Source organism: Macaca fascicularis, chromosome 13 (assembly GCF_037993035.2).
Source record: "Macaca fascicularis isolate 582-1 chromosome 13, T2T-MFA8v1.1".
In the NCBI taxonomy this organism is placed as follows: domain Eukaryota; kingdom Metazoa; phylum Chordata; class Mammalia; order Primates; family Cercopithecidae; genus Macaca; species Macaca fascicularis.
In genome coordinates this window covers 33,972,812-34,000,379 of record NC_088387.1, presented here as the reverse complement: position 1 = coordinate 34,000,379, position 27,568 = coordinate 33,972,812, and positions in this window count along the sequence as shown.

Genomic DNA, 27,568 nt, shown 5'->3' with positions numbered 1-27,568 from the left:
TCCTTTTTCACCATAGCCCTCTATGGGCTTCCAAACATCACTTTCCCAATTCCACAAGAACTGTCTTAGCGAAAGGCTTCTTGAGTGGAAAGCTGTAACTCTGTGAGATGATTTCACAGGACACAAAGGAGTTTCTCAGAAACCTTCTTTCTCTTTGTTATCGGAGGATATTTCCTTTGGCCCAATAGTTTTCAAAGGGATCCGAAATATCGGTTCTCAGATTCCACAGAAATAAGGCTAACAAAGAGATCCACGAAATACAGATGTAACTCTGTGAGATGAATTAACAGAACGCTAAGCAGTTTCTCAGAAAGCTTCTTTCCAGATTTCATCTGAGGATATTTCCATTTTCAACATAACCCTCTATGGGCTTCCAAATACAACTTTGCCAATTCCATAAGAACTGTCTTAGCGAAAGGCTTCTTTAGGGGAAAGCTGTAACTCTGTGAGGTGATTTCACAGAACACAAAGAAGATTCTCAGAAAGCTTCTTTCTCTTTGTTATCGGAGGATATTTCCTTTGGCCCTATAGTCTTCCAAGGGATCCGAAATATCTGTTCTCAGATTCCACAGAAATAAGGCTAGCAAAGAGACCCACAAAATACAGATGTAACTCTGTGAGATGAATTAACAGAACACTAAGCAGTTGCTCAGAAAGCTTCTTTCCAGATTTCATCTGAGGATATTTCCATTTTCAACATAACCCTCTATGGGCTTCCAAATACAACTTTGCCAATTCCATAAGAACTGTCTTAGCGAAAGGCTTCTTGAGGGGAAAGCTGTAACTCTGTGAGGTGATTTCACAGAACACAAAGAAGATTCTCAGAGAGCTTCTTTCTCTTTGTTATCGGAGGATATTTCCTTTGGCCCTATAGTCTTCTAAGGGATCCGAAATATGTGTTCTCAGATTCCACAGAAATAAGGCTAGCAAAGAGATCCACGAAATACAGATGTAACTCTGTGAGATGAATTAACAGAACACTAAGCAGTTGCTCAGAAAGCTTCTTTCCATATTTCATCTGAGGGTATATGCTTTTTCACCAAAGCCCTCTATGGCCTTCCAAATATCACTTTGCCAATTCCACAAGAATTGTCTTAGCGAAAGGCTTCTTGAGGGGAAAGCTGAGTCTCTGTGAGATGATTTCACAGAACTCAAAGAAGTTTCTCAGAAAGCTTCTTTCACTTTGTTATCGGAGGATATTTCCTTTGGCCCAATAGTTTTCAAAGGGATCCGAAATATCTGTTCTCAGATTCCACAGAAATAAGGCTAACAAAGAGATCCACGAAATACAGATGAAACTCTGTGAGATGCATTAACAGAACACTAAGCAGTTTCTCAGAAAGCTTCTTTCCAGATTTCATCTGAGGATATTTCCATTTTCACCATAGCCCTCTATGGGCTTCCAAATATCACTTTGCCAATTCCACAAGAACTGTCTTATCGAAAGGCTTCTTGAGGGGAAAGCTGTAACTCTGTGAGATGATTTCACAGAACACAAAGATGTTTCTGAGAAAGCTTCTTTCTCTTTGTTATCGAAGGATATTTCCTTTGGCCCTATCGTCTTCAAAGGGATCCGAAATATCTCTTCTCAGATTCCACAGAAATAAGGCTAGCAAAGAGATCCACGAAATACAGTTGTAACTCTGTGAGATGATTTAACAGAACACTAAGCAATTTCTCAGAAAGCTTCTTTCCAGATTTCATCTGAGGATATTTCCTTTTTCACCGTAGCCCTCTATGGGCTTGCAAATATCACTTTGCCAATGCCACAAGAACTGTCTTAGCGAAAGGCTTCTTGAGGGGAAAGCTGTAACTCTGTGAGGTGATTTCACAGAACACAAAGAGGATTCTCAGAAAGCTTCTTTCTCTTTGTTATCGGAGGATATTTCCTTTGGCCCTATAGTCTTCCAAGGGATCCGAAATATCTGTTCTCAGATTCCACAGAAATAAGGCTAGCAAAGAGATCCACGAAATACAGATGTAACTCTGTGAGATGAATTAACAGAACACTAAGCAGTTTCTCAGAAAGCTTCTTTCCAGTTTTCATCTGAGGATATTTCCTTTTTCACCAAAGCCCTCTATGGCCTTCCAAATATCACTTTGCCAATTCCACAAGAACTGTCTTAGAGAAAGGCTTCTGGAGGGGAAAGCTGTAACTATGTGAGATGATTTCACAGAACACAAAGAAGTTTCTCAGAAAGCCTCTTTGTCTTTGTTATCGGGGGATATTTCCTTTGGCCCTATAGTCTTGAAAGGGATCCGACATATCTGTTCTCAGAATCCACAGAAATAAGGCTAGCAAAGAGATCCACGAAATACAGATGTAACTCTGTGAGATGAATTAACAGAACACTAAGCAGTTTCTCAGAAAGCTTCTTTACAGATTTCATCTGAGGATATTTCCTTTTTCACCATAGCCCTCTATGGGCTTCCAAACATCACTTTCCCAATTCCACAAGAACTGTCTTAGCGAAAGGCTTCTTGAGTGGAAAGCTGTAACTCTGTGAGATGATTTCACAGAACACAAAGAAGTTTCTCAGAAAGCTTCTTTCTCTTTGTTATCGGAGGATATTTCCTTTGGCCCAATAGTTTTCAAAGGGATCCGAAATATCTGTTCTCAGATTCCACAGAAATAAGGCTAACAAAGAGATCCACGAAATACAGATGTAACTCTGTGAGATGAATTAACAGAACGCTAAGCAGTTTCTCAGAAAGCTTCTTTCCAGTTTTCATCTGAGGATATTTCCTTTTTCACCATAGCCCTCTATGGCCTTCCAAATATCACTTTGCCAATTCCACAAGAACTGTCTCAGAGAAAGTCTTCTTGAGGGGAAAGCTGTAACTCTGTGAGATGATTTCACAGAACACAAAGAAGTTTCTCAGAAAGCCTCTTTGTCTTTGTTTTCGGAGGATATTTCCTTTGGCCCTATAGTCTTGAGAGGGATCCGTAATATCTGTTCTCAGATTCCACAGAAATAAGGCTAGCAAAGAGATCCACGAAATACAGATGTTACTCTGTGAGATGAATTAACAGAACACTAAGCAGTTTCTCAAAAGGCTTCTTTCCGGATTTCATCTGAGGATATTTCCTTTTTCACCCTAGCCCTCTATGGGCTTCCAAATATCACTTTGCCAATTCCACAAGAATTGTCTTAGAAAAAGGCTTCTTGAGGGGAAAGCTGTTACTCTGTGAGATGATTTCACAGAACACAAAGAAGTTTCTCAGAAAGCTTCTTTGTCTTTGTTATCGGAGGATATTTCCTTTGGCCCTATAGTCTTGAAAGGGATCCGAAATATCTGTTCTCAGAATCCACAGAAATAATGTTACTAAAGAGATCCACGAAATACCGATGTAACTCTGTGAGATGAATTAACAGAACACTAAGCAGTTTCTCAGAAAGCTTCTTTCCAGATTTCATCTCAGGATATTTCCTTTTTCACCATAGCCCTCTATGGGCTTCCAAATATCACTTTGACATTTCCACAAGAACTGTCTTAGCGAAAGCTTCTTGAGGGAAAAGCTGTAACTCTGTGAGATGATTTCACAGAACACAAAGAAGTTTCTCAGAAAGCTTCTTTCTCTTTTTTATCGGAAGTTATTTCCTTTGGCCCTATAGTCTTCAAAGGGATCCGATATATCTGTTTTCAGATTCCACAGAAATAAGGCTAGCAAAGAGATCAACGAAATACAGATGTAACTCTGTGAGTGGATGTCACATATCATAGAGCAGTTTCTCAGAAACCTTCTTTCCATATTTCATCTGAAGATATATGCTTTTTCACCATAGCCCTCTATGGCCTTCCAAATATCACTTTGCGAATTCCACAAGAATTGTCTTAGCGAAAGGCTTCTTGAGGGGAAAGCTGTAACTCTGTGAGATGATTTCACAGAACACCAAGAAGTTTCTCAGAAAGCTTCTTTCTCTTTGTTATCGTAGGATATTTCCTTTGGCCCAATAGTTTTGAAAGGGATCCGAAATATCTGTTCTCAGATTCCACAGAAATAAGGCTAAGAAAGAGATCCACGAAATACAGATGTAACTCTGTGAGATGAATTAACAGAACACTAAGCAGTTTCTCAGAAAGCTTCTTTCCAGATTTCATCTGAGGATATTTCCATTTTCAATATAGCCCTCTATGGGCTTCCAAATATCACTTTGCCAATTCCACAAGAACTGTCTTAGCGAAAGGCTTCTTCAGGGGAAAGCTGTAACTCTGTGAGATGATTTCACAGAACACAAAGAAGTTTCTCAGAACGCTTCTTTCTCTTTGTTATCGGAGGATATTTCCTTTGGCCCTATAGTCTTCCAAGGGATCCGAAATATCTGTTCTCAGATTCCACAGAAATAAGGCTAGCAAAGAGACCCACAAAATACAGATGTAACTCTGTGAGATGAATTAACAAAACACTAAGCAGTTGCTCAGAAAGCTTCTTTCCAGATTTCATCTGAGGATATTTCCTTTTTCACCATAGCCCTCTATGGGCTTCCAAATATCATTTTGCCACTTCCACAAGAACTGTCTTAGCGAAAGCCTTCTTGAGGGGAAAGCTGTAACTCTGTGAGGTGATTTCACAGAACACAAAGAAGATTCTCAGAGAGCTTCTTTCTCATTGTTATCGGAGGATATTTCCTTTGGCCCTATAGTCTTCTAAGGGATCCGATATATGTGTTCTCAGATTCCACAGAAATAAGGCTAGCAAAGAGATCCACGAAATACAGATGTAACTCTGTGAGATGAATTAACAGAACACTAAGCAGTTGCTCAAAAAGCTTCTTTCCATATTTCATCTGAGCGTATATGCTTTTTCACCAAAGCCCTCTATGGCCTTCCAAATATCACTTTGCCAATTCCACAAGAATTGTCTTAGCGAAAGGCTTCTTGAGGGGAAAGCTGAGACTCTGTGAGATGATTTCACAGAACACAAAGAAGTTTCTCAGAAAGCTTCTTTCTCTTTGTTATCGGAGGATATTTCCTTTGGCCCAATAGTTTTCAAAGGGATCCGAAATATCTGTTCTCAGATTCCACAGAAATAAGGCTAACAAAGAGATCCACGAAATACAGATGAAACTCTGTGAGATGCATTAACAGAACACTAAGCAGTTTCTCAGAAAGCTTCTTTCCAGATTTCATCTGAGGATATTTCCATTTTCACCATAGCCCACTATGGGCTTCCAAATATCACTTTGCCAATTCCACAAGAACTGTCTTATCGAAAGGCTTCTTGAGGGGAAAGCTGTAACTCTGTGAGATGATTTCACAGAACACAAAGAAGTTTCTGAGAAAGCTTCTTTCTCTTTGTTATCGAAGGATATTTCCTTTGGCCCTATAGTCTTCAAAGGGATCCGAAATATCTCTTCTCAGATTCCACAGAAATAAGGCTAGCAAAGAGATCCACGAAATACAGTTGTAACTCTGTGAGATGATTTAACAGAACACTAAGCAATTTCTCAGAAAGCTTCTTTCCAGATTTCATCTGAGGATATTTCCTTTTTCACCGTAGCCCTCTATGGGCTTCCAAATATCACTTTGCCAATGCCACAAGAACTGTCTTAGCGAAAGGCTTCTTGAGGGGAAAGCTGTAACTCTGTGAGGTGATTTCACAGAACACAAAGAGGATTCTCAGAAAGCTTCTTTCTCTTTGTTATCGGAGGATATTTCCTTTGGCCCTATAGTCTTCCAAGGGATCCGAAATATCTGTTCTCAGATTCCACAGAAATAAGGCTAGCAAAGAGATCCACGAAATACAGATGTAACTCTGTGAGATGAATTAACAGAACGCTAAGCAGTTTCTCAGAAAGCTTCTTTCCAGATTTCATCTGAGGATATTTCCATTTTCAACATAACCCTCTATGGGCTTCCAAATACAACTTTGCCAATTCCATAAGAACTGTCTTAGCGAAAGGCTTCTTGAGGGGAAAGCTGTAACTCTGTGAGGTGATTTCACAGAACACAAAGAAGATTCTCAGAAAGCTTCTTTCTCTTTGTTATCGGAGGATATTTCCTTTGGCCCTATAGTCTTCCAAGGGATCCGAAATATCTGTTCTCAGATTCCACAGAAATAAGGCTAGCAAAGAGACCCACAAAATACAGATGTAACTCTGTGAGATGAATTAACAGAACACTAAGCAGTTGCTCAGAAAGCTTCTTTCCAGATTTCATCTGAGGATATTTCCTTTTTCACCATAGCCCTCTATGGGCTTCCAAATATCATTTTGCCAATTCCACAAGAACTGTCTTAGCGAAAGGCTTCTTGAGGGGAAAGCTGTAACTCTGTGAGGTGATTTCACAGAACACAAAGAAGATTCTCAGAGAGCTTCTTTCTCTTTGTTATCGGAGGATATTTCCTTTGGCCCTATAGTCTTCTAAGGGATCCGAAATATGTGTTCTCAGATTCCACAGAAATAAGGCTAGCAAAGAGATCCACGAAATACAGATGTAACTCTGTGAGATGAATTAACAGAACACTAAGCAGTTGCTCAGAAAGCTTCTTTCCATATTTCATCTGAGGGTATATGCTTTTTCACCAAAGCCCTCTATGGCCTTCCAAATATCACTTTGCCAATTCCACAAGAATTGTCTTAGCGAAAGGCTTCTTGAGGGGAAAGCTGAGTCTCTGTGAGATGATTTCACAGAACTCAAAGAAGTTTCTCAGAAAGCTTCTTTCTCTTTGTTATCGGAGGATATTTCCTTTGGCCCAATAGTTTTCAAAGGGATCCGAAATATCTGTTCTCAGATTCCACAGAAATAAGGCTAACAAAGAGATCCACGAAATACAGATGAAACTCTGTGAGATGCATTAACAGAACACTAAGCAGTTTCTCAGAAAGCTTCTTTCCAGATTTCATCTGAGGATATTTCCATTTTCACCATAGCCCTCTATGGGCTTCCAAATATCACTTTGCCAATTCCACAAGAACTGTCTTATCGAAAGGCTTCTTGAGGGGAAAGCTGTAACTCTGTGAGATGATTTCACAGAACACAAAGAAGTTTCTGAGAAAGCTTCTTTCTCTTTGTTATCGAAGGATATTTCCTTTGGCCCTATAGTCTTCAAAGGGATCCGAAATATCTCTTCTCAGATTCCACAGAAATAAGGCTAGCAAAGAGTTCCACGAAATACAGTTGTAACTCTGTGAGATGATTTAACAGAACACTAAGCAATTTCTCAGAAAGCTTCTTTCCAGATTTCATCTGAGGATATTTCCTTTTTCACCGTAGCCCTCTATGGGCTTCCAAATATCACTTTGCCAATGCCACAAGAACTGTCTTAGCGAAAGGTTTCTTGAGGGGAAAGCTGTAACTCTGTGAGGTGATTTCACAGAACACAAAGAGGATTCTCAGAAAGCTTCTTTCTCTTTGTTATCGGAGGATATTTCCTTTGGCCCTATAGTCTTCCAAGGGATCCGAAATATCTGTTCTCAGATTCCACAGAAATAAGGCTAGCAAAGAGATCCACGAAATACAGATGTAACTCTGTGAGATGAATTAACAGAACACTAAGCAGTTTCTCAGAAAGCTTCTTTCCAGTTTTCATCTGAGGATATTTCCTTTTTCACCAAAGCCCTCTATGGCCTTCCAAATATCACTTTGCCAATTCCACAAGAACTGTCTTAGAGAAAGGCTTCTGGAGGGGAAAGCTGTAACTATGTGAGATGATTTCACAGAACACAAAGAAGTTTCTCAGAAAGCCTCTTTGTCTTTGTTATCGGGGGATACTTCCTTTGGCCCTATAGTCTTGAATGGGATCCGAAATATCTGTTCTCAGAATCCACAGAAATAAGGCTAGCAAAGAGATCCACGAAATACAGATGTAACTCTGTGAGATGAATTAACAGAACACTAAGCACTTTCTCAGAAAGCTTCTTTACAGATTTCATCTGAGGATATTTCCTTTTTCACCATAGCCCTCTATGGGCTTCCAAACATCACTTTCCCAATTCCACAAGAACTGTCTTAGCGAAAGGCTTCTTGAGTGGAAAGCTGTAACTCTGTGAGATGATTTCACAGAACACAAAGGAGTTTCTCAGAAACCTTCTTTCTCTTTGTTATCGGAGGATATTTCCTTTGGCCCAATAGTTTTCAAAGGGATCCGAAATATCGGTTCTCAGATTCCACAGAAATAAGGCTAACAAAGAGATCCACGAAATACAGATGTAACCCTGTGAGATGAATTAACAGAACGCTAAGCAGTTTCTCAGAAAGCTTCTTTCCAGATTTCATCTGAGGATATTTCCATTTTCAACATAACCCTCTATGGGCTTCCAAATACAACTTTGCCAATTCCATAAGAACTGTCTTAGCGAAAGGCTTCTTGAGGGGAAAGCTGTAACTCTGTGAGGTGATTTCACAGAACACAAAGAAGATTCTCAGAAAGCTTCTTTCTCTTTGTTATCGGAGGATATTTCCTTTGGCCCTATAGTCTTCCAAGGGATCCGAAATATCTGTTCTCAGATTCCACAGAAATAAGGCTAGCAAAGAGACCCACAAAATACAGATGTAACTCTGTGAGATGAATTAACAGAACACTAAGCAGTTGCTCAGAAAGCTTCTTTCCAGATTTCATCTGAGGATATTTCCTTTTTCACCATAGCCCTCTATGGGCTTCCAAATATCATTTTGCCAATTCCACAAGAACTGTCTTAGCGAAAGGCTTCTTGAGGGGAAAGCTGTAACTCTGTGAGGTGATTTCACAGAACACAAAGAAGATTCTCAGAGAGCTTCTTTCTCTTTGTTATCGGAGGATATTTCCTTTGGCCCTATAGTCTTCTAAGGGATTCGAAATATGTGTTCTCAGATTCCACAGAAATAAGGCTAGCAAAGAGATCCACGAAATACAGATGTAACTCTGTGAGATGAATTAACAGAACACTAAGCAGTTGCTCAGAAAGCTTCTTTCCATATTTCATCTGAGGGTATATGCTTTTTCACCAAAGCCCTCTATGGCCTTCCAAATATCACTTTGCCAATTCCACAAGAATTGTCTTAGCGAAAGGCTTCTTGAGGGGAAAGCTGAGTCTCTGTGAGATGATTTCACAGAACTCAAAGAAGTTTCTCAGAAAGCTTCTTTCTCTTTGTTATCGGAGGATATTTCCTTTGGCCCAATAGTTTTCAAAGGGATCCGAAATATCTGTTCTCAGATTCCACAGAAATAAGGCTAACAAAGAGATCCACGAAATACAGATGAAACTCTGTGAGATGCATTAACAGAACACTAAGCAGTTTCTCAGAAAGCTTCTTTCCAGATTTCATCTGAGGATATTTCCATTTTCACCATAGCCCTCTATGGGCTTCCAAATATCACTTTGCCAATTCCACAAGAACTGTCTTATCGAAAGGCTTCTTGAGGGGAAAGCTGTAACTCTGTGAGATGATTTCACAGAACACAAAGATGTTTCTGAGAAAGCTTCTTTCTCTTTGTTATCGAAGGATATTTCCTTTGGCCCTATCGTCTTCAAAGGGATCCGAAATATCTCTTCTCAGATTCCACCGAAATAAGGCTAGCAAAGAGATCCACGAAATACAGTTGTAACTCTGTGAGATGATTTAACAGAACACTAAGCAATTTCTCAGAAAGCTTCTTTCCAGATTTCATCTGAGGATATTTCCTTTTTCACCGTAGCCCTCTATGGGCTTCCAAATATCACTTTGCCAATGCCACAAGAACTGTCTTAGCGAAAGGCTTCTTGAGGGGAAAGCTGTAACTCTGTGAGGTGATTTCACAGAACACAAAGAGGATTCTCAGAAAGCTTCTTTCTCTTTGTTATCGGAGGATATTTCCTTTGGCCCTATAGTCTTCCAAGGGATCCGAAATATCTGTTCTCAGATTCCACAGAAATAAGGCTAGCAAATAGATCCACGAAATACAGATGTAACTCTGTGAGATGAATTAACAGAACACTAAGCAGTTTCTCAGAAAGCTTCTTTCCAGTTTTCATCTGAGGATATTTCCTTTTTCACCAAAGCCCTCTATGGCCTTCCAAATATCACTTTGCCAATTCCACAAGAACTGTCTTAGAGAAAGGCTTCTGGAGGGGAAAGCTGTAACTATGTGAGATGATTTCACAGAACACAAAGAAGTTTCTCAGAAAGCCTCTTTGTCTTGTTATCGGGGGATATTTCCTTTGGCCCTATAGTCTTGAAAGGGATCCGACATATCTGTTCTCAGAATCCACAGAAATAAGGCTAGCAAAGAGATCCACGAAATACAGATGTAACTCTGTGAGATGAATTAACAGAACACTAAGCAGTTTCTCAGAAAGCTTCTTTACAGATTTCATCTGAGGATATTTCCTTTTTCACCATAGCCCTCTATGGGCTTCCAAACATCACTTTCCCAATTCCACAAGAACTGTCTTAGCGAAAGGCTTCTTGAGTGGAAAGCTGTAACTCTGTGAGATGATTTCACAGAACACAAAGAAGTTTCTCAGAAACCTTCTTTCTCTTTGTTATCGGAGGATATTTCCTTTGGCCCAATAGTTTTCAAAGGGATCCGAAATATCTGTTCTCAGATTCCACAGAAATAAGGCTAACAAAGAGATCCACGAAATACAGATGTAACTCTGTGAGATGAATTAACAGAACGCTAAGCAGTTTCTCAGAAAGCTTCTTTCCAGTTTTCATCTGAGGATATTTCCTTTTTCACCATAGCCCTCTATGGCCTTCCAAATATCACTTTGCCAATTCCACAAGAACTGTCTCAGAGAAAGTCTTCTTGAGGGGAAAGCTGTAACTCTGTGAGATGATTTCACAGAACACAAAGAAGTTTCTCAGAAAGCCTCTTTGTCTTTGTTTTCGGAGGATATTTCCTTTGGCCCTATAGTCTTGAAAGGGATCCGTAATATCTGTTCTCAGATTCCACAGAAATAAGGCTAGCAAAGAGATCCACGAAATACAGATGTTACTCTGTGAGATGAATTAACAGAACACTAAGCAGTTTCTCAAAAGGCTTCTTTCCGGATTTCATCTGAGGATATTTCCTTTTTCACCCTAGCCCTCTATGGGCTTCCAAATATCACTTTGCCAATTCCACAAGAATTGTCTTAGAAAAAGGCTTCTTGAGGGGAAAGCTGTTACTCTGTGAGATGATTTCACAGAACACAAAGAAGTTTCTCAGAAAGCTTCTTTGTCTTTGTTATCGGAGGATATTTCCTTTGGCCCTATAGTCTTGAAAGGGATCCGAAATATCTGTTCTCAGAATCCACAGAAATAATGTTACTAAAGAGATCCACGAAATACCGATGTAACTCTGTGAGATGAATTAACAGAACACTAAGCAGTTTCTCAGAAAGCTTCTTTCCAGATTTCATCTCAGGATATTTCCTTTTTCACCATAGCCCTCTATGGGCTTCCAAATATCACTTTGACATTTCCACAAGAACTGTCTTAGCGAAAGCTTCTTGAGGGAAAAGCTGTAACTCTGTGAGATGATTTCACAGAACACAAAGAAGTTTCTCAGAAAGCTTCTTTCTCTTTTTTATCGGAAGTTATTTCCTTTGGCCCTATAGTCTTCAAAGGGATCCGATATATCTGTTTTCAGATTCCACAGAAATAAGGCTAGCAAAGAGATCAACGAAATACAGATGTAACTCTGTGAGTGGATGTCACATATCATAGAGCAGTTTCTCAGAAACCTTCTTTCCATATTTCATCTGAAGATATATGCTTTTTCACCATAGCCCTCTATGGCCTTCCAAATATCACTTTGCGAATTCCACAAGAATTGTCTTAGCGAAAGGCTTCTTGAGGGGAAAGCTGTAACTCTGTGAGATGATTTCACAGAACACCAAGAAGTTTCTCAGAAAGCTTCTTTCTCTTTGTTATAGGAGGATATTTCCTTTGGCCCAATAGTTTTGAAAGGGATCCGAAATATCTGTTCTCAGATTCCACAGAAATAAGGCTAAGAAAGAGATCCACGAAATACAGATGTAACTCTGTGAGATGAATTAACAGAACACTAAGCAGTTTCTCAGAAAGCTTCTTTCCAGATTTCATCTGAGGATATTTCCATTTTCAATATAGCCCTCTATGGGCTTCCAAATATCACTTTGCCAATTCCACAAGAACTGTCTTAGCGAAAGGCTTCTTCAGGGGAAAGCTGTAACTCTGTGAGATGATTTCACAGAACACAAAGAAGTTTCTCAGAACGCTTCTTTCTCTTTGTTATCGGAGGATATTTCCTTTGGCCCTATAGTCTTCCAAGGGATCCGAAATATCTGTTCTCAGATTCCACAGAAATAAGGCTAGCAAAGAGACCCACAAAATACAGATGTAACTCTGTGAGATGAATTAACAAAACACTAAGCAGTTGCTCAGAAAGCTTCTTTCCAGATTTCATCTGAGGATATTTCCTTTTTCACCATAGCCCTCTATGGGCTTCCAAATATCATTTTGCCACTTCCACAAGAACTGTCTTAGCGAAAGCCTTCTTGAGGGGAAAGCTGTAACTCTGTGAGGTGATTTCACAGAACACAAAGAAGATTCTCAGAGAGCTTCTTTCTCATTGTTATCGGAGGATATTTCCTTTGGCCCTATAGTCTTCTAAGGGATCCGATATATGTGTTCTCAGATTCCACAGAAATAAGGCTAGCAAAGAGATCCACGAAATACAGATGTAACTCTGTGAGATGAATTAACAGAACACTAAGCAGTTGCTCAGAAAGCTTCTTTCCATATTTCATCTGAGCGTATATGCTTTTTCACCAAAGCCCTCTATGGCCTTCCAAATATCACTTTGCCAATTCCACAAGAATTGTCTTAGCGAAAGGCTTCTTGAGGGGAAAGCTGAGACTCTGTGAGATGATTTCACAGAACACAAAGAAGTTTCTCAGAAAGCTTCTTTCTCTTTGTTATCGGAGGATATTTCCTTTGGCCCAATAGTTTTCAAAGGGATCCGAAATATCTGTTCTCAGATTCCACAGAAATAAGGCTAACAAAGAGATCCACGAAATACAGATGAAACTCTGTGAGATGCATTAACAGAACACTAAGCAGTTTCTCAGAAAGCTTCTTTCCAGATTTCATCTGAGGATATTTCCATTTTCACCATAGCCCTCTATGGGCTTCCAAATATCACTTTGCCAATTCCACAAGAACTGTCTTATCGAAAGGCTTCTTGAGGGGAAAGCTGTAACTCTGTGAGATGATTTCACAGAACACAAAGAAGTTTCTGAGAAAGCTTCTTTCTCTTTGTTATCGAAGGATATTTCCTTTGGCCCTATAGTCTTCAAAGGGATCCGAAATATCTCTTCTCAGATTCCACAGAAATAAGGCTAGCAAAGAGATCCACGAAATACAGTTGTAATTCTGTGAGATGATTTAACAGAACACTAAGCAATTTCTCAGAAAGCTTCTTTCCAGATTTCATCTGAGGATATTTCCTTTTTCACCGTAGCCCTCTATGGGCTTCCAAATATCACTTTGCCAATGCCACAAGAACTGTCTTAGCGAAAGGCTTCTTGAGGGGAAAGCTGTAACTCTGTGAGGTGATTTCACAGAACACAAAGAGGATTCTCAGAAAGCTTCTTTCTCTTTGTTATCGGAGGATATTTCCTTTGGCCCTATAGTCTTCCAAGGGATCCGAAATATCTGTTCTCAGATTCCACAGAAATAAGGCTAGCAAAGAGATCCACGAAATACAGATGTAACTCTGTGAGATGAATTAACAGAACACTAAGCAGTTTCTCAGAAAGCTTCTTTCCAGTTTTCATCTGAGGATATTTCCTTTTTCACCAAAGCCCTCTATGGCCTTCCAAATATCACTTTGCCAATTCCACAAGAACTGTCTTAGAGAAAGGCTTCTGGAGGGAAAAGCTGTAACTATGTGAGATGATTTCACAGAACACAAAGAAGTTTCTCAGAAAGCCTCTTTGTCTTTGTTATCGGGGGATATTTCCTTTGGCTCTATAGTCTTGAAAGGGATCCGAAATATCTGTTCTCAGAATCCACAGAAATAAGGCTAGCAAAGAGATCCACGAAATACAGATGTAACTCTGTGAGATGAATTAACAGAACGCTAAGCAGTTTCTCAGAAAGCTTCTTTCCAGATTTCATCTGAGGATATTTCCATTTTCAACATAACCCTCTATGGGCTTCCAAATACAACTTTGCCAATTCCATAAGAACTGTCTTAGCGAAAGGCTTCTTGAGGGGAAAGCTGTAACTCTGTGAGGTGATTTCACAGAACACAAAGAAGATTCTCAGAGAGCTTCTTTCTCTTTTTTATCGGAGGATATTTCCCTTGGCCCTATAGTCTTCCAAGGGATCCGAAATATCTGTTCACAGATTCCACAGAAATAAGGCTAGCAAAGAGATCCACGAAATACAGATGTAACTCTGTGAGTTGAATTAACAGAACAGTAAGCAGTTTCTCAGAAAGCTTCTTTCCAGATTTCATCTGAGGATATTTCCTTTTTCAGCATAGCCCTCTATGGGCTTCCAAATATCACTTTGCCAATTCCACAGGAACTGTCTTGGCGAAAGGCTTCTTGAGGGGAAAGCTGTTACTCTGTGAGATGATTTCACAGAACACAAAGAAGTTTCTCAGAAAGCTTCTTTCTCTTTGTTATCGGAGGATGTTTCCTTTGGCCCTATAGTCTTCAAAGGGATCCGATATATCTGTTTTCAGATTCCACAGAAATAAGGCTAGGAAAGAGATCCACGAAATACAGATGTAACTCTGTGAGTGGAAGTCACATATCATAGAGCAGTTTCTCAGAAACCTTCTATCCATATTTCATCTGAGGATATATGCTTTTTCACCATAGCCCTCTATGGTCTTCCAAATATCACTTTGCCAATTCCACAAGAACTGTCTTAGCGAAAGGCTTCCTGAGGGGAAAGCTGTAACTCTGTGCGATGATTTCACAGAACACCAAGAAGTTTCTCAGAAAGCTTCTTTCTCTTTGTTATCGGAGGATATTTCCTTTGGCCCAATAGTTTTCAAAGGGATCCGAAATATCTGTTCTCAGATTCCACCTAAATAAGGCTAAGAAAGAGATCCACGAAATACAGATGTAACTCTGTGAGATGAATTAACAGAACACTAAGCAGTTTCTCAGAAAGCTTCTTTCCAGATTTCATCTGAGGATATTTCCATTTTCAATATAGCCCTCTATGGGCTTCCAAATATCACTTTGCCAATTCCACAGGAACGGTCTTAGCGAAAGGCTTCTTGAGTGGAATGCTGTAAATCTGTGAGATGATTTCACAGAACACAAAGAAGTTTCTAAGAAAGCTTCTTACTTTTTGTTATCGGAGGATATTTCCTTTGGCCCTGTAGTCTTCCAAGGGATCCGAAATATCTGTTCTCAGATTCCACAGAAATAAGGCTAGCAAAGAGATCCACGAAATACAGATGTAACTCTGTGAGATGAATTTACAGAACACTAAGCAGTTTCTAAGAAAGCTTCTTTCCAGATTTCATCTGAGGATATTTCCTTTTTCACCATAGCCCTCTATGGGCTTCCAAATATCACTTTGCCAATTCCACAAGAACTGTCTTAGCGAAAAGCTTCTTGAGGCGAAAGCTGTAACTCTGTGAGATGATTTCTCAGAACACAAAGAAGTTTCTCAGAACGCTTCTTTCTCTTTGTTATCGGAGGATATTTCCTTTGGCCCTATAGTCTTCCAAGGGATCCGAAATATCTGTTCTCAGATTACACAGAAATAAGGGAGCAAAGAGACCCACAAAATACAGATGTAACTCTGTGAGATGAATTAACAGAACACTAAGCAGTTTCTCAGAAATCTTCTTTCCAGATTTCATCTGAGGATATTTCCTTTTTCACCATAGCCCTCTATGGGCTTCCAAATATCATTTTGCCAATTCCACAAGAACTGTCTTAGCGAAAGGCTTCTTGAGGGGAAAACTGTAACTCTGTGAGGTGATTTCACAGAACAGAAAGAAGATTCTCAGAAAGCTTCTTTCTCTTTGTTATCAGAGGATATTTCCTTTGGCCCTATAGTCTTCAAAGGGATCCGAAATATGTGTTCTCAGATTCCACAGAAATAAGGCTAGCAAAGAGATCCACGAAATACAGATGTAACTCTGTGAGATGAACTAACAGAACACTAAGCAGTTGCTCAGAAAGCTTCTTTCCATATTTCATCTGAGGATATTTCGTTTTTCACCATAGCCCTCTTTGGGCTTCCAAATATCACTTTGCCAATTCCACAAGAACTGTCTTAGCGACAGACTTCTTGAGGGGAAAGCTGTAACTCTGTGAGATGATTTCACAGAACACAAAGAAGTTTCTCAGAAAGGTTCTTTCTCTTTGTTATCGGAGGATATTTCCTTTGGCCCTATAGTCTTCAAAGGGATCCGAAATATCTGTTCTCATATTCCACAGAAATAAGGCTAGCAAAGAGATCCACGAAATACAGATGTAACTCTGTGAGATGAATTAACAAAACACTAAGCAGTTTCTCAGAAAGCTTCTTTCCAGATTTCATCTCAGGATATTTCCTTTTTCACCATAGCCCTCTATGGCCTTCCAAATATCACTTTGCGAATTCCACAAGAAATGTCTTAGCGAAAGGCTTCTTGAGGGGAAAGCTGTAACTCTGTGAGATGATTTCACAGAACACCAAGAAGTTTCTCAGAAAGCTTCTTTCTCTTTGTTATCGGAGGATATTTCCTTTGGCCCAATAGTTCTCAAAGGGATCCGAAATATCTGTTCTCAGATTCCACAGAAATAAGGCTAAGAAAGAGATCCACGAAATACAGATGTAACTCTGTGAGATGAATTAACAGAACACTAAGCAGTTTCTCAGAAAGCTTCTTTCCAGATTTCATCTGAGGATATTTCCATTTTCAATATAGCCCTCTATGGGCTTCCAAATATCACTTTGCCAATTCCACAAGAACTGTCTTAGCGAAAGGCTTCTTGAGGGGAAAGCTGTAACTCTGTGAGATGATTTCACAGAACACAAAGAAGTTTCTATGAAAGCTTCTTACTCTTTGTTATCGGAGGATATTTCCTTTGGCCCTATAGTTTTCCAAGGGATCCGAAATATCTGTTCTCAGATTCCACAGAAATAAGGCTAGCAAAGAGATCCACGAAATACAGATGTAACTATGTGACATGAATTAACAGAACACTAAGCAGTTTCTCAGAAAGCTTTTTTCCATATTTCATCTGAGGATATTTCCTTTTTCACCATAGCCCTCTATGGGCTTCCAAATATCACTTTGCCAATTCCACAAGAACTGTCTTAGCGAAAGGCTTCTTGAAGGGAAAGCTGTAACTCTGTGAGATGATTTCACAGAACACAAAGAAGTTTCTCAGAACGCTTCTTTCTCTTTGTTATCGGAGGATATTTCCTTTGGCCCTATAGTCTTCCAAGGGATCCGAAATATCTGTTCTCAGATTCCACTGAAATAAGGCTAGCAAAGAGACCCACAAAATACAGATGTAACTCTGTGAGATGAATTAACAGAACACTAAGCAGTTTCTCAGAAAGCTTCTTTCCAGATTTCATCTGAGGATATTTCCTTTTTCACCATAGCCCTCTATGGGCTTCCAAATATCATTTGCCAATTCCACAAGAACTGTCTTAGCGAAAGGCTTCTTGAGGGGAAAGCTGTAACTCTGTGAGATGATTTCACAGAACACAAAGAAGTTTCTAAGAAAGCTTCTTACTCTTTTTTATCGGAGGATATTTCCCTTGACCCTATAGTCTTCCAAAGGATCCGAAATATCTGTTCACACATTCTACAGAAATAAGGCTAGCAAAGAGATCCACGAAATACAGATGTAACTCTGTGAGATGAATTAACAGAACACTAAGCAGTTTCTCAGAAAGCTTCTTTCCAGATTTCATCTGAGGATATTTCCTTTTTCACCATAGCCCTCTATCGGCTTCCAAATATCACTTTGCCAATCCCACAAGAACTGTCTTAGCGAAAGGCTTCTTGAGGCGAAAGCTGTAACTCTGTGAGATGATTTCACAGAACACAAAGAAGTTTCTCAGAAAGCTTCTTTCTCTTTGTTATTGGAGGATATTTCCTTTGGCCCAATAGTCTTCAAAGGGATCCGAAATATCTTTTCTCAGATTCCACAGAAATAAGGCTAGCAAAGAGATCCACGAAATACAGATGTAACTCTGTGAGTGGAAGTCACATATCATAGAGCAATTTCTCAGAAACCTTCTTTCCATATTTCATCTGAGGATATATGCTTTTTCACCATAGCCCTCTATGGCCTTCCAAATATCACTTTGCCAATTCCACAAGAATTGTCTCAGCGAAAGGCTACTTGAGGGGAAAGCTGTAACTCTGTGAGATGATTTCACAGAACACAAAGAAGTTTCTCAGAAAGCTTCTTTCTCTTTGTTATCGGAGGATATTTCCTTTGGCCCTATAGTTTTCAAAGGGATCCGAAATATCTGTTCTCAGATTCCACAGAAATAAGGCTAACAAAGAGATCCACGAAATACAGATGTAACTCTGTGAGATGCATTAACAGAACACTAAGCAGTTTCTCAGAAAGCTTCTTTCCAGATTTCATCTGAGGATATTTCCATTTTCACCGTAGCCCTCTATGGGCTTCCAAATATCACTTTGCCAATTCCACAAGAACTGTCTTAGCGAAAGGCTTCTTGAAGGAAAAGCTGTAACTCTGTGAGATGATTTCACAGAACACAAAGAAGTTTCTGAGAAAGCTTCTTTCTCTTTGTTATCGAAGTATATTTCCTTTGGCCCTATAGTCTTCCAAGGGATCCAAAATATCTGTTCTCAGATTCCACAGAAATAAGGCTAGCAAAGAGATCCACGAAATACAGATGTAACTCTGTGAGTGGAAGTCACATATCATAGAGCAGTTTCTCAGAAACCTTCTTTCCATATTTCATCTCAGGACATATGCTTTTTCACCATAGCCCTCTATGGCCTTCCAAATATCACTTTGCCAATTCCACAAGAATTGTCTTAGCGAAAGGCTTCTTGAGGGGAAAGCTGTAACTCTGTGAGATGATTTCACAGAACACAAAGAAGTTTCTCAGAAAGCTTCTTTCTCTTTGTTATCGGAGGATATTTCCTTTGGCCCTATTGTCTTCAAAGGGATCCGAAATATGTGTTCTCAGATTCCACAGAAATAAGGCTAGCAAAGAGATCCACGAAATGCAGATGTAACTCAGTGAGATGAATTAACAGAACACTAAGCAGTTGCTCAGAAAGCTTCTTTCCAGATTTCATCTGAGGATATTTCCTTTTTCACCATAGCCCTCTATGGCCTTCCAAATATCACTTTGCCAATTCCACAAGAACTGTCTTAGAGAAAGGCTTCTTGAAGGGAAAGCTGTAACTCTGAGAGATGATTTCACAGAACACAAAGAAGTTTCTCAAAAAGCTTCTTTCTCCTTTTTATCGGAAGTTGTTTCCTTTGGCCCTATAGTCTTCAAAGGGATCCGATATATCTGTTCTCAGATTCCACAGAAATAAGGCTAGCAAAGAGATCCACGAAATACAGATGTAACTCTGTGAGTGGATGTCACATATCATAGAGCAGTTTCTCAGAAACCTTCTTTCCATATTTCATCTGAAGATATATGGTTTTTCACCATAGACCTCCATGGCCTTCCAAATATCACTTTGCCAATTCCACAAGAATTGTCTTAGCGAAAGGCTTCTTGAGAGGAAAGCTGTAACTCTGTGAGATGATTTCAAAGAACACAAAGAAGTTTCTAAGAAAGCTTCTTACTCTTTTTTATCGGAGGATATTTCCCTTGGCCCTATAGTCTTCCAAGGGATCCGAAATATCTGTTCACAGATTCCACAGAAATAAGGCTAGCAAAGAGATCCACGAAATCAGATGTAACTCTGTGAGATGAATTAACAGAACAGTAAGCAATTTCTCAGAAAGCTTCTTTCCAGATTTCATCTGAGGATATTTCCTTTTTCACCATAGCCCTCTATGGGCTTCCAAATATCACTTTGCCAATTCCACAAGAACTGTCTTAGCGAAAGGCTTCTTGAGGGGAAAGCTGTTACTCTGTGAGATGATTTCACAGAACACAAAGAAGTTTCTCAGAAAGCTTCTTTCTCTTTGTTATCGGAGGATATTTCCTTTGGCCCTATAGTCTTCAAAGGGATCCGAAATATCTGTTCTCAGATTCCACAGAAATAAGGCTAGCAAAGAGATCCACGAAATACAGATGTAACTCTGTGAGATGAATTAACAGAACACTAAGCACTTTCTCACAAAGCTTCTTTCCAGATTTCATCTGAGGATATTTCCTTTTTCACCATAGCCCTCTATGGGCTTCCAAATATCATTTTGCCAATTCCACAAGAACTGTCTTAGCGAAAGGCTTCTTGAGGGGAAATCTGTAACTCTGTGAGGTGATTTCACGGAACACAAAGAAGATTCTCAGAAAGCTTCTTTCTCTTTGTTATCGGAGGATATTTCCTTTGGCCCTATAGTCTTCCAAGGGATCCGAAATATTTGTTCTCAGATTCCACAGAAATAAGGCTAGCAAAGAGATCCACGAAATACAGATGTAACTCTGTGAGATGAATTAACAGAACACTAAGCAGTTGCTCAGAAAGCTTCTTTCCAGATTTCATCTGAGGATATTTCCTTTTTCACCATAGCCCTCTATGGCCTTCCAAATATCACTTTCCCAATTCCACAAGAACTGTCTTAGCGAAAGGCTTCTTGAGGGGAAAGCTGTAACTGTGTGACATGATTTCACAGAACACAAAGAAGTTTCTCAGAAAGGTTCTTTCTCTTTGTTATCGGAGGATATTTCCTTTGGCCCTATAGTCTTCAAAGGGATCAGAAATATCTGTTCTCAGATTCCACAGAAATAAGGCTAGCAAAGAGATCCACGAAATACAGATGTAACTGTAGAGATGAATTAGCAGAACACTAAGCAGTTTCTCTGAAAGCTTCTTTCCAGATTTCATCTCAGGATATTTCCTTTTTCACCATAGCCCTCTATGGGCTTCCAAATATCACTTTGCCATTTCCACAAGAACTGTCTTAGCGAAAGCTTCTTGAGGGAAAAGCTGTAACTCTGTGAGATGATTTCACAGAACACAAAGAAGTTTCTCAGAAAGCTTCCTTCTCTTTTTTATCGGAAGTTATTTCCTTTGGCCCTACAGTCTTCAAAGGGATCCGATATATCTGCTTACAGATTCCACAGAAATAAGGCTAGCAAAGAGATCCACGAAATACAGATGTAACTCTGTGAGTGGAAGTTACATATCATAGAGCACTTTCTCACGAAGCTTCTTTCCAGATTTCATCTGAGGATATTTCCTTTTTCACCATAGCCCTCTATGGGCTTCCAAATATCATTTTGCCAATTCCACAAGAACTGTCTTAGCGAAAGGCTTCTTGAGGGGAAATCTGTAACTCTGTGAGGTGATTTCACGGAACACAAAGAAGATTCTCAGAAAGCTTCTTTCTCTTTGTTATCGGAGGATATTTCCTTTGGCCCTATTGTCTTCAAAGGGATCCGAAATATGTGTTCTCAGATTCCACAGAAATAAGGCTAGCAAAGAGATCCACGAAATACAGATGTAACTCTGTGAGATGAATTAACAGAACACTAAGCAGTTTCTCAGAAAGCTTCTTTCCAGATTTCATCTGAGGATATTTCCTTTTTCACCATAGCCCTCTATGGGCTTCCAAATATCACTTTGCCAATTCCACAAGAACTGTCTTAGCGAAAGGCTTCTTGAGGGGAAAGCTGTAACTCTGTGAGATGATTTCACACAACACAAAGATGTTTCTCAGAAAGCTTCTTTCTCTTTGTTATTGGAGGATATTTCCTTTGGCCCTATAGTCTTCAAAGGGATCCGAAATATCTGTTCTCAGATTGCACAGAAATAAGGCTAGCAAAGAGATCCACGAAATACAGATGTTACTCTGTGAGATGAATTAATAGAACCCTAAGCTGTTTCTCAAAAGCTTCTTTCCGGATTTCATCTGAGGATATTTCCTTTTTCACCATTGCCCACTATGGGCTTCCAAATATCACTTTGCCAATTCCACAAGAACTGTCTTAGCGAAAGGCTTCTTGAGAGGAAAGCTGTAACTCTGTGAGATGATTTCATCGAACACAAAGCAGTTTCTGAGAAAGCTTCTTTCTCTTTGTTATCGGAGGATATTTCCTTTGGCCTTATAGTCTTCCAAGGGATCCGAAATATCTGTTCTCAGATTCCACAGAAATAAGGCTAGCAAAGAGATCCACGAAATACAGATGTAACTCTGTGAGTGGAAGTCACATATCATAGAGCAGTTTCTCAGAAACCTTCTTTCCATATTTAATCTGAGGACATATGCTTTTTCACCATAGCCCTCTATGGCCTTCCAAATATCACTTTGCCAATTCCACAAGAATTGTCTTAGCGAAAGGCTTCTTGAGGGGAAAGCTGTAACTCTGTGAGATGATTTCACAGAACACAAAGAAGTTTCTCAGAAAGCTTCTTTCTCTTTGTTATCGGAGGATATTTCCTTTGGCCCTATTGTCTTCAAAGGGATCCGAAATATGTGTTCTCAGATTCCACAGAAATAAGGCTAGCAAAGAGATCCACGAAATGCAGATGTAACTCTGTGAGATGAATTAACAGAACACTAAGCAGTTGCTCAGAAAGCTTCTTTCCAGATTTCATCTGAGGATATTTCCTTTTTCACCATAGCCCTCTATGGCCTTCCAAATATCACTTTGCCAATTCCACAAGAACTGTCTTAGAGAAAGGCTTCTTGAAGGGAAACTGTAACTCTGAGAGATGATTTCACAGAACACAAAGAAGTTTCTCAAAAAGCTTCTTTCTCCTTTTTATCGGAAGTTGTTTCCTTTGGCCCTATAGTCTTCAAAGGGATCCGATATATCTGTTCTCAGATTCCACAGAAATAAGGCTAGCAAAGAGATCCACGAAATACAGATGTAACTCTGTGAGTGGATGTCACATATCATAGAGCAGTTTCTCAGAAACCTTCTTTCCATATTTCATCTGAAGATATATGGTTTTTCACCATAAACCTCCATGGCCTTCCAAATATCACTTTGCCAATTCCACAAGAATTGTCTTAGCGAAAGGCTTCTTGAGAGGAAAGCTGTAACTCTGTGAGATGATTTCAAAGAACACAAAGAAGTTTCTAAGAAAGCTTCTTACTCTTTTTTATCGGAGGATATTTCCCTTGGCCCTATAGTCTTCCAAGGGATCCGAAATATCTGTTCACAGATTCCACAGAAATAAGGCTAGCAAAGAGATCCACGAAATCAGATGTAACTCTGTGAGATGAATTAACAGAACAGTAAGCAATTTCTCAGAAAGCTTCTTTCCAGATTTCATCTGAGGATATTTCCTTTTTCACCATAGCCCTCTATGGGCTTCCAAATATCACTTTGCCAATTCCACAAGAACTGTCTTAGCGAAAGGCTTCTTGAGGGGAAAGCTGTTACTCTGTGAGATGATTTCACAGAACACAAAGAAGTTTCTCAGAAAGCTTCTTTCTCTTTGTTATCGGAGGATATTTCCTTTGGCCCTATAGTCTTCAAAGGGATCCGAAATATCTGTTCTCAGATTCCACAGAAATAAGGCTAGCAAAGAGATCCACGAAATACAGATGTAACTCTGTGAGATGAATTAACAGAACACTAAGCACTTTCTCACAAAGCTTCTTTCCAGATTTCATCTGAGGATATTTCCTTTTTCACCATAGCCCTCTATGGGCTTCCAAATATCATTTTGCCAATTCCACAAGAACTGTCTTAGCGAAAGCTTCTTGAGGCGAAAGCTGTAACTCTGTGAGATGATTTCACACAACACAAAGAAGTTTCTCAGAAAGCTTCTTTCTCTTTGTTATCGGAGGATATTTCCTTTGGCCCTATAGTCTTCCAAGGGATCTGAAATATCTGTTCTCAGATTCCACAGAAACAAGGCTAGCAAAGAGATCAACGAAATACAGATGTAACTCGGTGAGATGAATTAACAGAACACTAAGCAGTTTCTCAGAAAGCTTCTTTCCAGATTTCATCTTAGGATATTTCCTTTTTCACCGTAGCTTTCTATGGGCTTCCAAATATCACTTTGCCAATTCCACAAGAACTGTCTTAGCGAAAGGCTTCTTGAGGGGAAAGCTGTAATTCTGTGAGGTGATTTCAGAGAACACAAAGAAGATTCTCAGAAAGCTTCTTTCTCTTTGTTATCGGAGGATATTTCCCTTGGCCCTATAGTCTTCCAAGGGATCCGAAATATCGGTTCTCAGATTCCACAGAAATAAGGCTAGCAAAGAGATCCATGAAATACAGATGTAACTCTGTGAGATGAATTAACAGAACACTAAGCAGTTTCTCAAAAGCTTCTTTCCAGATTTCATCTGAGGATATTTCCATTTTCAATATAGCCCTCTATGGGCTTCCAAATATCACTTTGCCAATTCCACATAACTGTCTTAGCGAAAGGCTTCTTGAGGGGAAAGCTGTATCTCTGTGAGATGATTTCAAAGAACACAAAGAAGTTTCTAAGAAAGCTTCTTACTCTTTTTTATCGGAGGATATTTCCCTTGGCCCTATAGTCTTCCAAGGGATCCGAATATCTGTTCACAGATTCCACAGAAATAAGGCTAGCAAAGAGATCCACGAAATACAGATGTAACTCTGTGAGATGAATTAACAGAACAGTAAGCAATTTCTCAGAAAGCTTCTTTCCAGATTTCATCTGAGGAAATTTCCTTTTTCACCACAGCCCTCTATGGGCTTCCAAATATCACTTTCCCAATTCCACAAGAACTGTCTTAGCGAAAGGCTTCTTGAGGGGAAAGCTGTTACTCTGTGAGATGATTTCACAGAACACAAAGAAGTTTCTCAGAAAGCTTCTTTCTCTTTGTTATCGGAGGATATTTCCTTTGTCCCTATAGTCTTCAAAGGGATCCGAAATATCTGTTCTCAGATTCCACAGAAATAAGGCTAGCAAAGAGATCCACGAAATACAGATGTAACTCTGTGAGATGAATTAACAGAACACTAAGCAATTTCTCACAAAGCTTCTTTCCAGATTTCATCTGAGGATATTTCCTTTTTCACCGTAGCCCTCTATGGGCTTCCAAATATCATTTTGCCAATTCCACAAGAACTGTCTTAGCGAAAGCTTCTTGAGGCGAAAGATGTAACTCTGTGAGATGATTTCACACAACACAAAGAAGTTTCTCAGAAAGCTTCTTTCTCTTTGTTGTCGGAGGATATTTCCTTTGGCCCTATAGTCTTCCAAGGGATCTGAAATATCTGTTCTCAGATTCCACAGAAACAAGGCTAGCAAAGAGATCAACGAAATACAGATGTAACTCTGTGAGATGAATTAACAGAACACTAAGCAGTTTCTCAGAAAGCTTCTTTCCAGATTTCATCTGAGGATATTTCCTTTTTCACCATAGCCCTCTATGGGCTTCCAAATATCACTTTGCCAATTCCACAAGAACTGTCTTAGCGAAAGGCTTCTTGAGGGGAAAGCTGTAACTCTGTGAGATGATTTCACAGAACACAAAGATGTTTCTCAGAAAGCTTCTTTCTCTTTGTTATTGGAGGATATTTCCTTTGGCCCTATAGTCTTCAAAGGGATCCGAAATATCTGTTCTCAGATTGCACAGAAATAAGGCTAGCAAAGAGATCCACGAAATACAGATGTTACTCTGTGAGATGAATTAATAGAACCCTAAGCTGTTTCTCAAAAGCTTCTTTCCGGATTTCATCTGAGGATATTTCCTTTTTCACCATTGCCCACTATGGGCTTCCAAATATCACTTTGCCAATTCCACAAGAACTGTCTTAGCGAAAGGCTTCTTGAGAGGAAAGCTGTAACTCTGTGAGATGATTTCATCGAACACAAAGCAGTTTCTGAGAAAGCTTCTTTCTCTTTGTTATCGGAGGATATTTCCTTTGGCCTTATAGTCTTCCAAGGGATCCGAAATATCTGTTCTCAGATTCCACAGAAATAAGGCTAGCAAAGAGATCCACGAAATACAGATGTAACTCTGTGAGTGGAAGTCACATATCATAGAGCAGTTTCTCAGAAACCTTCTTTCCATATTTAATCTGAGGACATATGCTTTTTCACCATAGCCCTCTATGGCCTTCCAAATATCACTTTGCCAATTCCACAAGAATTGTCTTAGCGAAAGGCTTCTTGAGGGGAAAGCTGTAACTCTGTGAGATGATTTCACAGAACACAAAGAAGTTTCTCAGAAAGCTTCTTTCTCTTTGTTATCGGAGGATATTTCCTTTGGCCCTATTTTCTTCAAAGGGATCCGAAATATGTGTTCTCAGATTCCACAGAAATAAGGCTAGCAAAGAGATCCACGAAATGCAGATGTAACTCTGTGAGATGAATTAACAGAACACTAAGCAGTTGCTCAGAAAGCTTCTTTCCAGATTTCATCTGAGGATATTTCCTTTTTCACCATAGCCCTCTATGGCCTTCCAAATATCACTTTGCCAATTCCACAAGAACTGTCTTAGAGAAAGGCTTCTTGAAGGGAAAGCTGTAACTCTGAGAGATGATTTCACAGAACACAAAGAAGTTTCTCAAAAAGCTTCTTTCTCCTTTTTATCGGAAGTTGTTTCCTTTGGCCCTATAGTCTTCAAAGGGATCCGATATATCTGTTCTCAGATTCCACAGAAATAAGGCTAGCAAAGAGATCCACGAAATACAGATGTAACTCTGTGAGTGGATGTCACATATCATAGAGCAGTTTCTCAGAAACCTTCTTTCCATATTTCATCTGAAGATATATGGTTTTTCACCATAAACCTCCATGGCCTTCCAAATATCACTTTGCCAATTCCACAAGAATTGTCTTAGCGAAAGGCTTCTTGAGAGGAAAGCTGTAACTCTGTGAGATGATTTCAAAGAACACAAAGAAGTTTCTAAGAAAGCTTCTTACTCTTTTTTATCGGAGGATATTTCCCTTGGCCCTATAGTCTTCCAAGGGATCCGAAATATCTGTTCACAGATTCCACAGAAATAAGGCTAGCAAAGAGATCCACGAAATCAGATGTAACTCTGTGAGATGAATTAACAGAACAGTAAGCAATTTCTCAGAAAGCTTCTTTCCAGATTTCATCTGAGGATATTTCCTTTTTCACCATAGCCCTCTATGGGCTTCCTAATATCACTTTGCCAATTCCACAAGAACTGTCTTAGCGAAAGGCTTCTTGAGGGGAAAGCTGTTACTCTGTGAGATGATTTCACAGAACACAAAGAAGTTTCTCAGAAAGCTTCTTTCTCTTTGTTATCGGAGGATATTTCCTTTGGCCCTATAGTCTTCAAAGGGATCCGAAATATCTGTTCTCAGATTCCACAGAAATAAGGCTAGCAAAGAGATCCACGAAATACAGATGTAACTCTGTGAGATGAATTAACAGAACACTAAGCACTTTCTCACAAAGCTTCTTTCCAGATTTCATCTGAGGATATTTCCTTTTTCACCATAGCCCTCTATGGGCTTCCAAATATCGTTTTGCCAATTCCACAAGAACTGTCTTAGCGAAAGCTTCTTGAGGCGAAAGCTGTAACTCTGTGAGATGATTTCACACAACACAAAGAAGTTTCTCAGAAAGCTTC